We start from the raw sequence: 14,404 nt of genomic DNA on the forward strand, positions 1-14,404 counted from the left end.
TGCAACTATGTGATGATATTGTGAATTACTGATTATATACATAGAATGAATGATCATATGTTAAGAATGTTTGTGTTTCTTTGTTGTCATATTTTTTATTTTAAAAATTAATTAAAAATTAAAAAAAAGAAAAAAATTCCATTCACAATAGCAACTAAAAGAATCAGCATGTAGGAATAAATTTAAACAAGGATATAAAGGAGTTGTACACAGAAAACTAAAAAACTAAAAAATATTGCTAAAAGTAATCAAAGATCTAATAAACAGAAGGGTAGATGTTGTTAATGGATTTAAAGACTGAATATCATGAACATGTCAATTATAGAAATAATGTAGTGTACAGGAACAATGCATTAAGAAGAAAGATACTATTTTCTCTAAACTACTGTAATCTTAAATTGGAGACTAATTCTTTTGAGCCTACTTACCCCAGAGATTAAATAACACACACTTAAACAACCAGTGGGTCAAAGAAGAAATTGCTAGAGAAATTGGAAGCTGTCTGGAGACTAATGAAAATGGGAATACAACATGTTAGAATTTATGGGATGTGGCAAAGGCTGTGCTGAGAGGGAAATTTATTGCCCTAAATGCCTATATTAAAAAAGCAAGGGACTTCCTGGAAGATGGCGGCTTAGTAAGACGCGCGGATCTTAGTTTCTTCTCCAGGACACCTACTAGGGGAGTAGAAATGATACAGAAAGCGCCCAAAGCCACAACAGAGATAAAAAAGACAGCGTACCCCATCCTGGAACGGCTGGCTGGCTGAGAGAAGCAGCTCGGGTGAGATCGCCGAGGCGCGCGGGCCTTACCGGGCGGGGTGGCAAGCGGCCGGAGTTACTCCCCTCCCCCTTCCCGGGCCGGCTGGGAGAATTGGAGAGGTGGTCCCCTGAAACCAAGGCGACTGGCGCCCACACCACGCGCAGCCCCCGGACCAACTGAGAGAATTGGATCGGAAACCCCCAGGCCGCGGAGAACAGTGACGGGCGGGGGAGGCCCCTTCCAAACCCGTGACTCCCGGGGAACGTGCACTCTCTCGGGCGGGCCGCTGCCGCTGGCGCCCTCCCGCCACGCTTGTTGCCCAGGGCCGACTAGGAAATTCGGACGGGCTCTTTCCCTGGCTGCGGCGACCAGCAACCCTCCCTGCGTTCGGACCCTGGGCCGGCTCAAGCCGCTTCGGCTAGCGAACCCCCAGGACGACGAGAGTTTTCCAAAGTTTAAGGTCCCACAGCACCTTTTACTGGTGGGACCCGCAGACAAACGTGTGCCACGAGCGCCACCTACTGGGCAGGATAAGAAAAACAGAACCCAGAGATTTCACAGAAAAATATTACAACCTTGCTGGGTCCAACACCAAGAGAAATCTGAATAAATGCCCAGACGCCAGCAGCAGAAGATAACTGTCCACGCTCAAAAGATTGAGAATATGGCTCAGTCAAAGGAACAAACCAATAGCTCAAATGAGACACAAGAGCTGAGACAACTAATGCTGAATATACGAACAGAAATGGAAAACCTCTTCAAAAATGAAATCGATAAATTGAGGGAGGACATGAAGAGGACATGGGCTGAACATAAAGAAGAAATAGAAAAACTGAAAAAACAAATCGCAGAACTTATGGAAGTGAAGGATAAAGTAGCAAACATAGAAAAAATAATGGATAGCTACAATGATAGATTTAAAGAGACAGAAGATAGAATTAGTGATTTGGAGGATGGAACATCTGAATTCCAAAAAGAAACAGAAACTATAGGGGAAAGAATGGAAAAATTTGAATAGGGTATCAGGGAACTCAAGGACAATAAGAACCGCACAAATATACGTGTTGTGGGTGTCCCAGAAGGAGAAGAGAAGGGAAAAGGAGGAGAAAAACTAATGGAAGAAATTATCACTGAAAATTTCCCAACTCTTATGAAAGACCTAAAATTACAGATCCAAGAAGTGCAGCGCACCCCAAAGAGATTAGACCCAAATAGGCGTTCTCCAAGACACTTACTAGTTAGAATGTCAGAGGTCAAAGAGAAAGAGAAGATCTTGAAAGCAGCAAGAGAAAAACAATCCATTACATACAAGGGAAACCCAATAAGACTATGTGTAGATTTCTCAGCAGAAACCATGGAGGCTAGAAGACAGTGGGATGATATATTTAAAATACTAAAAGAGAAAAACTGCTAACCAAGACTCCTATATCCAGCAAAATTATCCTTCAAAAATGAGGGAGAAATTAAAACATTCTCAGACAAAAAGTCACTGAGAGAATTTGTGACCAAGAGACCAGCTCTGCAAGAAATACTAAAGGGAGCACTAGAGTCAGAACCGAAAAGACAGAAGAGAGAGATATGGAAAAGAGTGTAGAAAGAAGGAAAATCAGATATGATATATATAATACAAAAGGCAAAATGTTAGAGGAAAATATTATCCAAACAGTAATAACACTAAATGTCAATGGACTGAATTCCCCAATCAAAAGACATAGATTGGCAGAATGGATTAAAAAACAGGATCCTTCTATATGCTGTCTACAGGAAACACATCTTAGACCCAAAGATAAACATAGGTTGAAAGTGAAAGGTTGGGAAAAGATATTTCATGCAAATAACAACCAGAAAAGAGCAGGAGTGGCTATACTAATATCCAACAAATTAGACTTCAAATGTAAAACAGTTAAAAGAGACAAAGAAGGACACTATATACTAATAAAAGGAACAATTAAACAAGAAGACATAACAATCATAAATATTTACGCACCGAATCAGAATGCCCCAAAATACGTGAGGAATATACTGCAAACACTGAAAAGGGAAATAGACTCATATACCATAATAGTTGGAGACTTCAACTCACCACTCTCATCAATGGACAGAACATCTAGACAGAGGATCAACAAAGAAATAGAGAATCTGAATATTACTATAAATGAACTAGACTTAATAGACATTTATAGGACATTACATCCCACAACAGCAGGATACACCTTTTTCTCAAGTGCTCATGGATCATTCTCAAAGATAGACCATATGCTGGGTCACAAAGCAAGTCTTAACAAATTTAAAAAGATTGAAATCTTACACAACACTTTCTCGGACCATAAAGGAATGATGTTGGAAATCAATAATAGGCAGAGTGCCAGAAAATTCACAAATACGTGGAGGCTCAACAACACACTCCTAAACAACGACTCGGTCAAAGAAGAAATTGCAAGAGAAATTAGCAAATACCTCGAGGCGAATGAAAATGAAAACACAACATATCAAAACTTATGGGACGCAGCAAAGGCAGTGCTAAGAGGGAAATTTATTGCTCTAAATGCCTATATCAGAAAAGAAGAAAAGGCAAAAATTCAGGAATTAACTATCCATTTGGAAGAACTGGAGAAAGAACAGCAAGCTAACCCCAAAGCAAGCAAAAGGAAAGAAATAACAAAGATTAGAGCACAAATAAATGAAATTGAAAACATGAAAACAATAGAGAAAATCAATAAGGCCAGAAGTTGGTTCTATGAGAAAATCAATAAGATTGATGGGCCCTTAGCAAGACTGACAAAAAGAAGAAGAGAGAGGATGCAAATAAATAAGATCAGAAATGGAAGAGGAGACATAACTACTGACCTCACAGAAATAAAGGAGGTAATAACAGGATACTATGAACAACTTTACGCTAATAAATACAACAATTTAGAGGAAATGGACGGGTTCCTGGAAAGACATGAACAACCAACTTTGACTCAAGAAGACATAGATGACCTCAACAAACCAATCACAAGTAAAGAAATTGAATTAGTCATTCAAAAGCTTCCTAAAAAGAAAAGTCCAGGACCAGATGGCTTCACATGTGAATTCTACCAAACGTTCCAGAAAGAATTAGTACCAATTCTCTTCAAACTCTTCAAAAAAATCGAAGTGGAGGGAAAACTACCTAATTCATTCTATGAAGCCAACATCACCCTCATACCAAAACCAGGCAAAGATATTACAAAAAAAGAAAACTACAGACCAATCTCTCTAATGAATACAGATGCAAAAATCCTCAATAAAATTCTAGCAAATCGTATCCAACAACACATTAAAAGAATTATACATCATGACCAAGTAGGATTCATCCCAGGTATGCAAGGATGGTTCAACATAAGAAAATCAATTAATGTAATACACCATATCAACAAATCAAAGCAGAAAAATCACATGATCATCTCAATTGATGCAGAGAAGGCATTCGACAAGATTCAACATCCTTTCCTGTTGAAAACACTTCAAAAGATAGGAGTACAAGGGAACTTCCTTAAAATGATAGAGGGAATATATGAAAAACCCACAGCTAATATCATCCTCAATGGGGAAAAATTGAAAACTTTCCCCCTAAGATCAGGAACAAGACAAGGATGTCCACTATCACCACTATTATTCAACATTGTGTTGGAGGTTCTAGCCAGAACAATTAGACAAGAAAAAGAAATACAAGGCATCAAAATTGGAAAGGAAGAAGTAAAACTATCACTGTTTGCAGACGATATGATACTATACGTCGAAAACCCGGAAAAATCCACAACAAAACTACTAGAGCTAATAAATGAGTACAGCAAAGTAGCAGGTTACAAGATCAACATTCAAAAATCTGTAGCATTTCTATACACTAGTAATGAACAAGCTGAGGGGGAAATCAAGAAACGAATCCCATTTACAATTGCAACTAAAAGAATAAAATACCTAGGAATAAATTTAACTAAAGAGACAAAAAACCTATATAAAGAAAACTACAAAAAACTACTAAAAGAAATCACAGAAGACCTAAATAGATGGAAGGGCATACCGTGTTCATGGATTGGAAGACTAAATATAGTTAAGATGTCAATCCTACCTAAATTGATTTACAGATTCAATGCAATACCAATCAAAATCCCAACAACTTATTTTTCAGAAATAGAAAAACCAATAAGCAAATTTATCTGGAAGGGCAGGGTGCCCCGAATTGCTAAAAACATCTTGAGGAAAAAAAACGAAGCTGGAGGTCTCGCGCTGCCTGACTTTAAGGCATATTATGAAGCCACAGTGGTCAAAACAGCATGGTATTGGCATAAAGATAGATATATCGACCAATGGAATCAAATAGAGTGCTCAGATATAGACCCTCTCATCTATGGACATTTGATCTTTGATAAGGCAGTCAAGCCAACTCACCTGGGACAGAGCAGTCTCTTCAATAAATGGTGCCTAGAGAACTGGATATCCATATGCAAAAGAATGAAAGAAGACCCATCTCTCACACCCTATACAAAAGTTAACTCAAAATGGATCAAAGATCTAAACATTAGGTCTAAGACCATAAAACAGATAGAGGAAAATGTTGGGAGATATCTTATGGATCTTACAACTGGAGGCGGTTTTATGGACCTTAAACCTAAAGCAAGAGCACTGAAGAAGGAAATAAATAAATGGGAACTCCTCAAAATTAAACACTTTTGTGCATCAAAGAACTTCATCAAGAAAGTAGAAAGACGCACAATGGGAAACAATATTTGGAAATGATATATCAGATAAAGGTCTAGTATCCAGAATTTATAAGGAGATTGTTCATCTCAACAACAAAAAGACAGCCAACCCAATTACAAAATGGGAAAAAGACTTGAACAGACACCTATCAGAAGAGGAAATACAAATGGCCAAAAGGCACATGAAGAGATGCTCAATGTCCCTGGCCATTAGAGAAATGCAAATCAAAACCACAATGAGATATCATCTCACACCCACCAGAATGGCCATTATCAACAAAACAGAAAATGACAAGTGCTGGAGAGGATGCAGAGAAAGAGGCACACTTATCCACTGTTGGTGGGAATGTCAAATGGTGCAACCACTGTGGAAGGCAGTTTGGCGGTTCCTCAAAAAGCTGAATATAGAATTGCCATACGACCCAGCAATACCATTGCTGGGAATATATTCAAAGGACTTAAGGGCAAAGACACAAACGGACATTTGCACACCAATGTTTATAGCAGCGTTATTTACAATTGCAAAGAGATGGAAACAGCCGAAATCTCCATCAACAGAAGAGTGGCTAAACAAACTGTGGTATATACATACGATGGAATACTATGCAGCTTTAAGACAGGATAAACTTATGAAGCATGTAATAACATGGATGGACCTAGAGAACATTATGCTGAGTGAGTCTAGCCAAAAACTAAAGGACAAATACTGTATGGTCCCACTGATGTGAACAGACATTCGAGAATAAATTTGGAATATGTCCTTGATAACAGAGTCCAGCAGGAGGTAGAAACAGGGTAAGATAATGGCCAATTGGAGTTGAAGGGATACAGACGGTGTAACAGGACTAGATACAAAAACTCAAAAAATGGACAGCACAATAATACCTAATCGTAAAGTAATCATGTTAAAACACTGAATGAAGCTGCATCTGAGCTATAGGTTTTTGTTTTGTTTTGTTTTGATTTTACTATTATTACTTTTATTTTTTTCTCTATATTAACATTCTATATCTTTTTCGGTTATGTTGCTAGTTCTTCTAAACCAATGCATATGTACTAAGAAATGATGATCATGCATCTATGTGATGATGTTAAGAATTAATGATTGCATATGTAGAATGGTATGATCTCTAAATGTTGGGTTAATTTCTTTTTTTCCGTTAATTAAAAAAAAGAGAGAGAAGGGATAATTGGAGATGAAGGGATACAGATTGTACAACGGGACTGGATATAAAAACTCAGAAATGGACAGCACAATACTACCCAATTGTAATGCAATTATGTTAAAACACTGAATGAAGCTGCATGTGAGGTATAGGTTTTTTGTTTTTGTTTTTTTTTTTTCTTTCTATTATTGTTTTAATTCTTATTCTGTTGTCTTTTTATTTCTTTTTCTAAATCGATGCAAATGTACTAAGAAATGATGAATATGCAACTATGTGATGTTATTAAGAATTACTGATTGTACATGTAGATTGGAATGATTTCTAATTGTTTTGTTAATTCTTTTTTTAATTAATAAAAAAAAAAAAGAGAGAGATGGGAAAAAAAAAAAAAAGATTCCATATACTTAAGGTGTTCAACTAAACTTACCATACAAGTTATTAGGAAATGCACTACCCAAAGTATAAATTTTGCACCAAATAAACATCTCTCCCTTTAGTCTCACCCAGAGGTTGAGGTTGTACCCAGTCTTCTAGTATACCTTAGTCCTATCCAGATTAGCTTCATTCGTATCACTAGTTGAACTCTAATCCCTTTTCCAACTTTCTAAACAGTTCCTGTATGGGGTACTGCTCACTTTCAGAGCTTCAGAGCTCTAACGCTGACTCTCAGGTGTTACGTAAGTACCCAAAGTTTCTGGGAAAAGCCATGTTATATACAAATAGCTAAATATCCCAGAATTTAGAATTTACAGTTACATCTCATAAATATATGAAACTGCCGTAAGAGCTTACTATCTAGGTCCCTTTACAATAAGTGCAACCTGATAACCCGTGCTCTTGACTTTAGTTCACCGAATTTTTTTATTATAGTTAGTTCATATGAATATTTGTCTTTTTTTCCTGAAGAATGGCTTTTTTAAAGGGGGAATTTAGTAATTTGTAAGTTTACAGTTTTAAGGCTGTGAAAATGTCCAAATTAATGCAAAGCTATAGAAATGTCCAATCTAAGGCATCCAGGGAAAGATATCTTGGTTCAAGAAAGCTGATGATGTTCAGGGTTTCTCTCTCAACTGGAAAGGCACATGATGAACATGGCAACATCTGCTAGCTTTCTCTCCAGGCTTCTTGTTTCATGAAGCTCCCCCAGGGGTGTTTTCCTTCTTCATCTCGAAGGTCTCTGGCTGCGTGGGCACTCATGGTTCTCATGGCTTTTCCATGGCTCTCTCATCATTCTGAAGCTTTCTCCAAAATGTTCCCTCTTTTAAAAGATTCCTGCAAACTAATCAAGATGCACCTGGAATTTGTGGAGTCACATGTCCATCTGATCAAGGTTAATACCCACAATTGGGTGAATCACATCTCCATGGAGATAATTTAATCAAAATATTCCAATCTGCATTATTGAATAGGGATTAAAAGAAATGGTCACTCCCACAAGATTGGATCATGATTAAAGCACGGCTTTTCTAGAGTACATAATCCTTTCAAACCAGCACCTCCTCCTATCCTTTAGTGTGGATATCCCTTCTCAATGAAAAAGTCAGAACAGGCATTCCCCAAAGATCTTTATAAATTTGGAGAAGGATCAAAGGAGAAGGAAGAGGTCTTAACAGAGAAAATGGGACTTAAAAAATGAGCATGGCTGCTGAATTGCTATACTAATATTCCTTCTAGCTTCCAGTGTTTTGGAGCAGCTAGAAGGAAAAAATCTGAGACGATGGATTGGTGTTCCATGACGAATTCTGGGATCTGTTCTCTAAGTACTTATTGAAGTGTGCTTTGAAAAGTATTGCTTTTTTTTTCTTTGCTTTGTATGTATGTTTATCATATGATTTTAAAAGTTAAAAAAAAAAAACAAAACAAAACTAGTTGAGCGTACCTGATTTTCAGATCCTAGCACCCAGATCTTAATTTCTAAAACCCTTCTCCATAAAAGGAATTTCTCCATGGAGAAATGGCTGATTCTAGAGATGGGGTAGGAAAATGCAAGATGAATCTGGAGACTTTTTATTATGTGTTTATATTCAATAAAAAGCTTACTTAACACTAAATTTTATAGAGTATTTAGTGATACAACAAAATGTTCATAGTTTAACGTTCATGCAAAAAGTTACCAATTTTGGAAAGAACAGTAAATAGAATGTAAAAGCATATTAAAGGCAGTTTTGGAAGGGATGCAAAAATTGTTTAATATTCAGCAAATTTTTATCTCTAACATGTAATAGGTCAAAACAAGGTAGATAATTGATAGATGCTGGAAAGATATTTGAAAAGATGCAATATTCAGTCCTGAGTTTTTAACCCTATAAGAAATTAATAATAAGATAAGTAGAAGCCTTATCATGATCAAGACTGTGTTACTTAAATCATTAGTCAACATCATCCTTGATGCTGAAGCCTAGAGATGATCTAGTTAAAATCAGGGGCAATCAGGATGGTCCATTAACTTCAAAATAATTTAACATTGCTCTGGAATTTCAGACCAATACAAAATCGACATTATTTGTAGATAATTTGTCTACTAGAAAATCTAGGGTCATTTATAGTAATATTTCTTGTTTTATTGTGAAAAATAGCATATATACTAAAAAGCAATACATTTCAAAGCACACAACAGCAATGAGTTATAGAACAAATTTCAGAGTTTGATATGGATTACAGTACCAGAATTTTAGTTTTTTCCTTCTGGCTGCTCCAAGACACTGGAGACTAAAAGAAATGTCAATGTAATGATTCAGGAGTCATACTCATTTGTTAAATCCTATCTTCTCTTTTATAACTCCACCTTTTCCTTTGTTTTTTTAAAATTATTTATTTTTTATTGATATATATATTATATATTCACATACCATGTAACCATTCAACATGTACAATCAGAGGTTCACAATATCATCATATAGCTGAGCATTTATCATCATAATTGATTTTTTTTCTCTTTGTGAAAGATAACATATATACAAAAAGGCAATACATTTCAAAACGCATTGCAACAATTAGTTGAAGGACTGACTTCAGAGTTTGGTATGGATTTCAGTTCCACAATTTTAGGTTTTTACTTCTAGCTGCTCTAAAATACTGGAGACTAAAAGAAATATCAATATTATGATTCAGCAATCATACTTATTTGTTAAACCCTACCTTCTCTGTAACACTCCAGCATCACCTATGATCTTTCTCCTACTCTTTAGGGGTATTTAAGCTATGGCCATTCTAACTTTTTCATATTGGAATGAGCTGTTGATAATATGGGAAAGTGGGATGAAACTAGTTGATGTTCTGGAGAGACTGGCCCCTCTGCATTTCAGGACTTATCTGGTCTGGTGACCCACCTTGGAGCATCTTATAATTTCAGAAAGAAAAGATGTGCCCCACAAGAAAGGAAAAAAATAAACAATGATGGGTATATGTTAAAGGAACATGAGTGCTATTAAATAACTAAAACTGGAACAATTCAAGCAACAAAATAGAGTAGTAATGGTTCATAACCTAAAATATAAAATAAACGTCCATGAATCTATACTGATATAAGTGAAAGAATTAATAAATAAATGTGGGAGAAGAGACAAATCTCCCATGCAGAAGTCCAAATAATCTACTCAAGGAGGTAGGTCATAACTCCACACCCTTTCAGTGTGGGCTGCACATGGAAACTTCTTTCCTAAAAATTAAGTATGGAAGAGGGTGGAGGAGTAACTTTCCAGTGGAGAAAAAAAAAGAGAGAAACAGGCAGGACAACATCAACAATGGTAAGTCATGTTGATAGAGGTATATCCTTGGCATGATGTGATGGGATTGGCACTTTCTTTCTGTAGTATTCCTCCCCCAAAACCCATGCCTCAGGTCTAATCATGAGAAAAATATTTGACAGACCTCAATGGAGAGACAATCTACAAAAAGATGTACCTGACCAGTACTCCTCAACATTTGTCAAAGTCATCAAAAACAAGGAAAGTTTAAGAAACTGTAACAGTGAAGATGAATCTAAATGTAATGTGCTATCCTGGATAGAGTCTGGAACAGAAAAAGGACCTGTGGGAAAAACTAAGGAAATCTGAAAAATAGTTTGGACTTTAGTTAATTATAATGTATCAACACTAGCTCATCAATTGTGAAAAATGTATTACACTAATGTAAGATGTTAACCATGGGGAAACTGGAGTTTATGAACACTCTCTGTACTACCTTCACAATTTTCTGAGAATTGATTTTTAAAAAGTTTACTTTAAAAAGGAAAAACAGAAACAAGTTCCTCCCTTCCCCAAGATGGCAGCAGCAGAGACTGAGTTACTGCTGCCGCACCTCCCTGAGCTACTGGAAACCAGCAAGTAGCTTCTGGAGGAAGTGGAAGTAGCGACTGAACCACTGGTTCCTGGATAGTCCAGGATAAGGTGTTCAAGGGTCTGAATCTCCTTGAGAAGGCTGCCGAAATGATATCACAGCTGGACTTGTTCAGCCAAAATGAAGACCTGGAAGAGATTGCTTCCACCGACCTGCGGTACCTGATGGTGCCAGCCTTTCAAGGAGCTCTCACCATGAAACAAGCCACCAAGTGTCTAGATCATTTGCAGCAGGCTCGAGAACACGTCCTAAACTACTTAACTCAGTGTCATTACTATCATGTGGCAGAATTTGAGCTGCCCAAAATCAAGAACAACTGCTGAAAATAACCATGCAAGCTCCTCCATGGCTTATCCTAACCTTGTTGCTATGGCATCTCAAAGACAGGCTAAGATACAGAAAAACAAGCAGAAGAAGGAGGTGGAGCTTAGGTCATCTACACTGAAATCTTCTGTGGAAAGTGGTGAAGCAGATGATGAGCATGTTCGGGAATATTATTGCCTTCATCTTCAGAGGTGGGTTGGTATCAACTTGGAAGAGATTGAGAGTATTGATCAGGAAATAAAAATCCTAAGAGAAAAAGATTCCTCAAAAGAGGCATCAACTTCTCGCTCCTCTCTTCAGGACAGGCCTCCAATGAAACCCTTCATTCTCACATGGGACATGGCCCAAGCCAAGGTGTTTGGAGCTGGTTATCCAAGTCTGGCAACCATGACAGTGAATGACTGGTATGGTCAGTGTCGGAAATATGGAGCATTACCAGATCAGGGAATAGCCACAATAACACCAGCAGAGTTCAAAAAGGCAACTCAACAGCAGGAAGATCAGGAGCAAAAGGAGGAAGACACCAATGAGAAAACACTACATAGAGCCCGAGAATGGGATGACTTGAAGGATACCCATCCTAGGGGTTATGGCAACCAACAGAACATGGGTTAATCCTCCCACAACAAGACAGGACTAGAGATAGCTCACATCTTCCCCTTCAAGGAAAGCTGTACCATTCATCCCCTCCCTGGGCTCCTGCTTCAGTTGTGTACAATGAAGGCAAAGGCGCTTCATCTTGCTCTGTGTTCAATAAAGTGTCAAACAATTAAGTGTGTATTTGTACCCTCGATGATGTGCCAACGATCTTCTTTCAGCATTATCCACATCATGATAAATTCTAATTTCTTAACTGTAAAGAAAAGAGCATGGAAGTGGCTTGGTATAATCAATGGCTGTATGAATCCTCTTTATAAAATAACAAAGTCCCTAGTGAAGTCCCCAACCCAATCATGATGACAAAGTAAGACTTCAGGGCTCTGTCCTCCCACAGAAACTTTGATCAACTAGCAAGAACTGGCAGAAACATCTTTCCCAAGCTCTAGAAAACAGTTAAAGGGTTACAGTAAGAGGGAAGTACCCAATCAAGAAAATGGCCACTTAAAAGTATAGGATCTCCTGGTTCCCTAACTGGCCCCTGTGACACCTTTCATCAGTTTGGCAAGGAGCTGACCCATGCTCCCAGGGTGAATCCCTGGTCTCTTTTCCAGAGGGAGCAGAGTAATCCTTATGCATATTTTGAGAGCATATATGTCTGACTCAGTCTTCCTGGTGGTGGCTTGAGGGATTCATTGTCCCAGAACTTGACTTGTGTGTAGATGGTGGCACACAGAGCTCTCCTACAGAACGCTGTGGGAGGGCCATCAAGTTATGGCTGGCTGTAGGACATACAAGGCAGTGGCCAGGACCATGAGGAAATTGTTTCCTAAGGAAGAGGGGACATTCGTATTCATGGAAATAAGGGAGCTCCTAGGGCTTCATGTGCATGCCCAAGATGATGCATGCACAGAAAGGACCAGGAAGACTCCTATGCTTTGGCCTAGAGGCATTCTCCAATGCACTATATGGATAAGCTCTGAAACAAAGCACTCACAGAGGTCAGTCTGCAAAGATTGAGAAAGGTATATTTTCCGTTTTTTTCTTTGCTATCTCAGCATTCAAGGAAGGATCTCTCATAACACCAGCTGGACACAGACTTGAGGATCAGATGCCTCAGAGTCCAGTGATATGCATTTAAATGTCAAAATATCCAGGTTTATAACAAACAGCTAAAAAACACAAACAGGAAACAATGACCCAGGCAAAGAAAATCAGCATTAGAAACTATCAGTGAGGAGGACCAGACCTGGGGTATACCAGACAAAGACTTAAAAAATGGTCCTAAGAAAGCTCAAAAAACTCAAAGAAAACATGGACAAAGAACTAAAGGAAATCAGGAAAACAATAGATGAACACAGAGAGACCATCAGTAGATATGGAAATTATGAAAAAGAATGAAACAGAGCTGAAGACCACAGTAACAGAAACTAAATATTGCCTAGAGGTGTTCAACAGCAAATTAGAGCTGGCAGAAGAAAGAATCAGTGAACTTGAAGATAAGACAATTAAAATCATTCAGTCTGAAAAGCAGAAGGAAAGAATGAAAAGTGAATAGAGCCTAAGGAACCTGTAGGACACCATCAAGCATACCAATATATGAATTGTGGGAGTCCCAGAAGGAGAAGAAAGAGGAGCAGAGAGAATATTCAAGAAAATAATGGCTGAAAATTTCCCCAGTTTAACAAAATACATGAATATACTCATCCAAAACCCCAACAAACTCCAAGCAGAATAAATCCAAATAGACCCACATGGGTGACATAATCAAACTGTTGAGTTCCAGACAAAGAATTCTGAAAGCTGCAAGAGAGATGCAACATGTCACATATAGGAGATCCTCAATAAGATTAAGAGGCATTTTCTCCTAGGAAATCATGGAAGCAAAAAGGCAGTGGGAAGAAATATTTTGAAAATACTGAAAGCAAAAAATTGCTAACCAAGATTCTTTATCAGGCAAAACTGTCTTTCAGAAATGAGGGAAGAATTATGAAATCCCCAGATAAACAATAGCAGAGGGAGTTTGTCACCACTAGAGCAGCCCTACAACAAATGCTAAATGGAGTTCTGTGGGTTGAACGGAACGGACACTAGACAGTTGACTGAAGCCACATGAAGACATAAAGATCTCTGGTAAAGATAATGACATGGGTCAATATAAATACCAATATTATTATATTTTTTATTTTGTAACTCCACTTTTTACTTTTGACAATATCTAAAAGGCAAATGCATAAAATGTAATGGTAAATCAATGATTTGGAACTCATAATGTATAAACATGTAATTTGTGACAAGAATGACATAAAGGTGGGGGGAATGGAGGGGTATAGGAACATAGTGTGTATGTATACTATTGAAGTTGGTATCAAAACAAACAAGATTGTTATAGATTTAGGATGTTAAATTTAAGCCCCATGGTAACCTCCAAAAAAACATAAGAGAATATGCAAATTCCTAGAAACAGAAATTATATTACAGGTTACCAGGGGC

General features: G+C 37.7%; 1 pseudogene; it reads left to right on the top strand.

Moving 5' to 3' along the window:
• Positions 1-10,334: 10,334 nt before the first annotated feature.
• Positions 10,335-12,700, top strand: LOC143689577 (immunoglobulin-binding protein 1 pseudogene; annotated as a pseudogene).
• Positions 12,701-14,404: the final 1,704 nt, after the last annotated feature.

Source organism: Tamandua tetradactyla, chromosome 7 (assembly GCF_023851605.1).
Source record: "Tamandua tetradactyla isolate mTamTet1 chromosome 7, mTamTet1.pri, whole genome shotgun sequence".
NCBI lineage: Eukaryota > Metazoa > Chordata > Mammalia > Pilosa > Myrmecophagidae > Tamandua > Tamandua tetradactyla.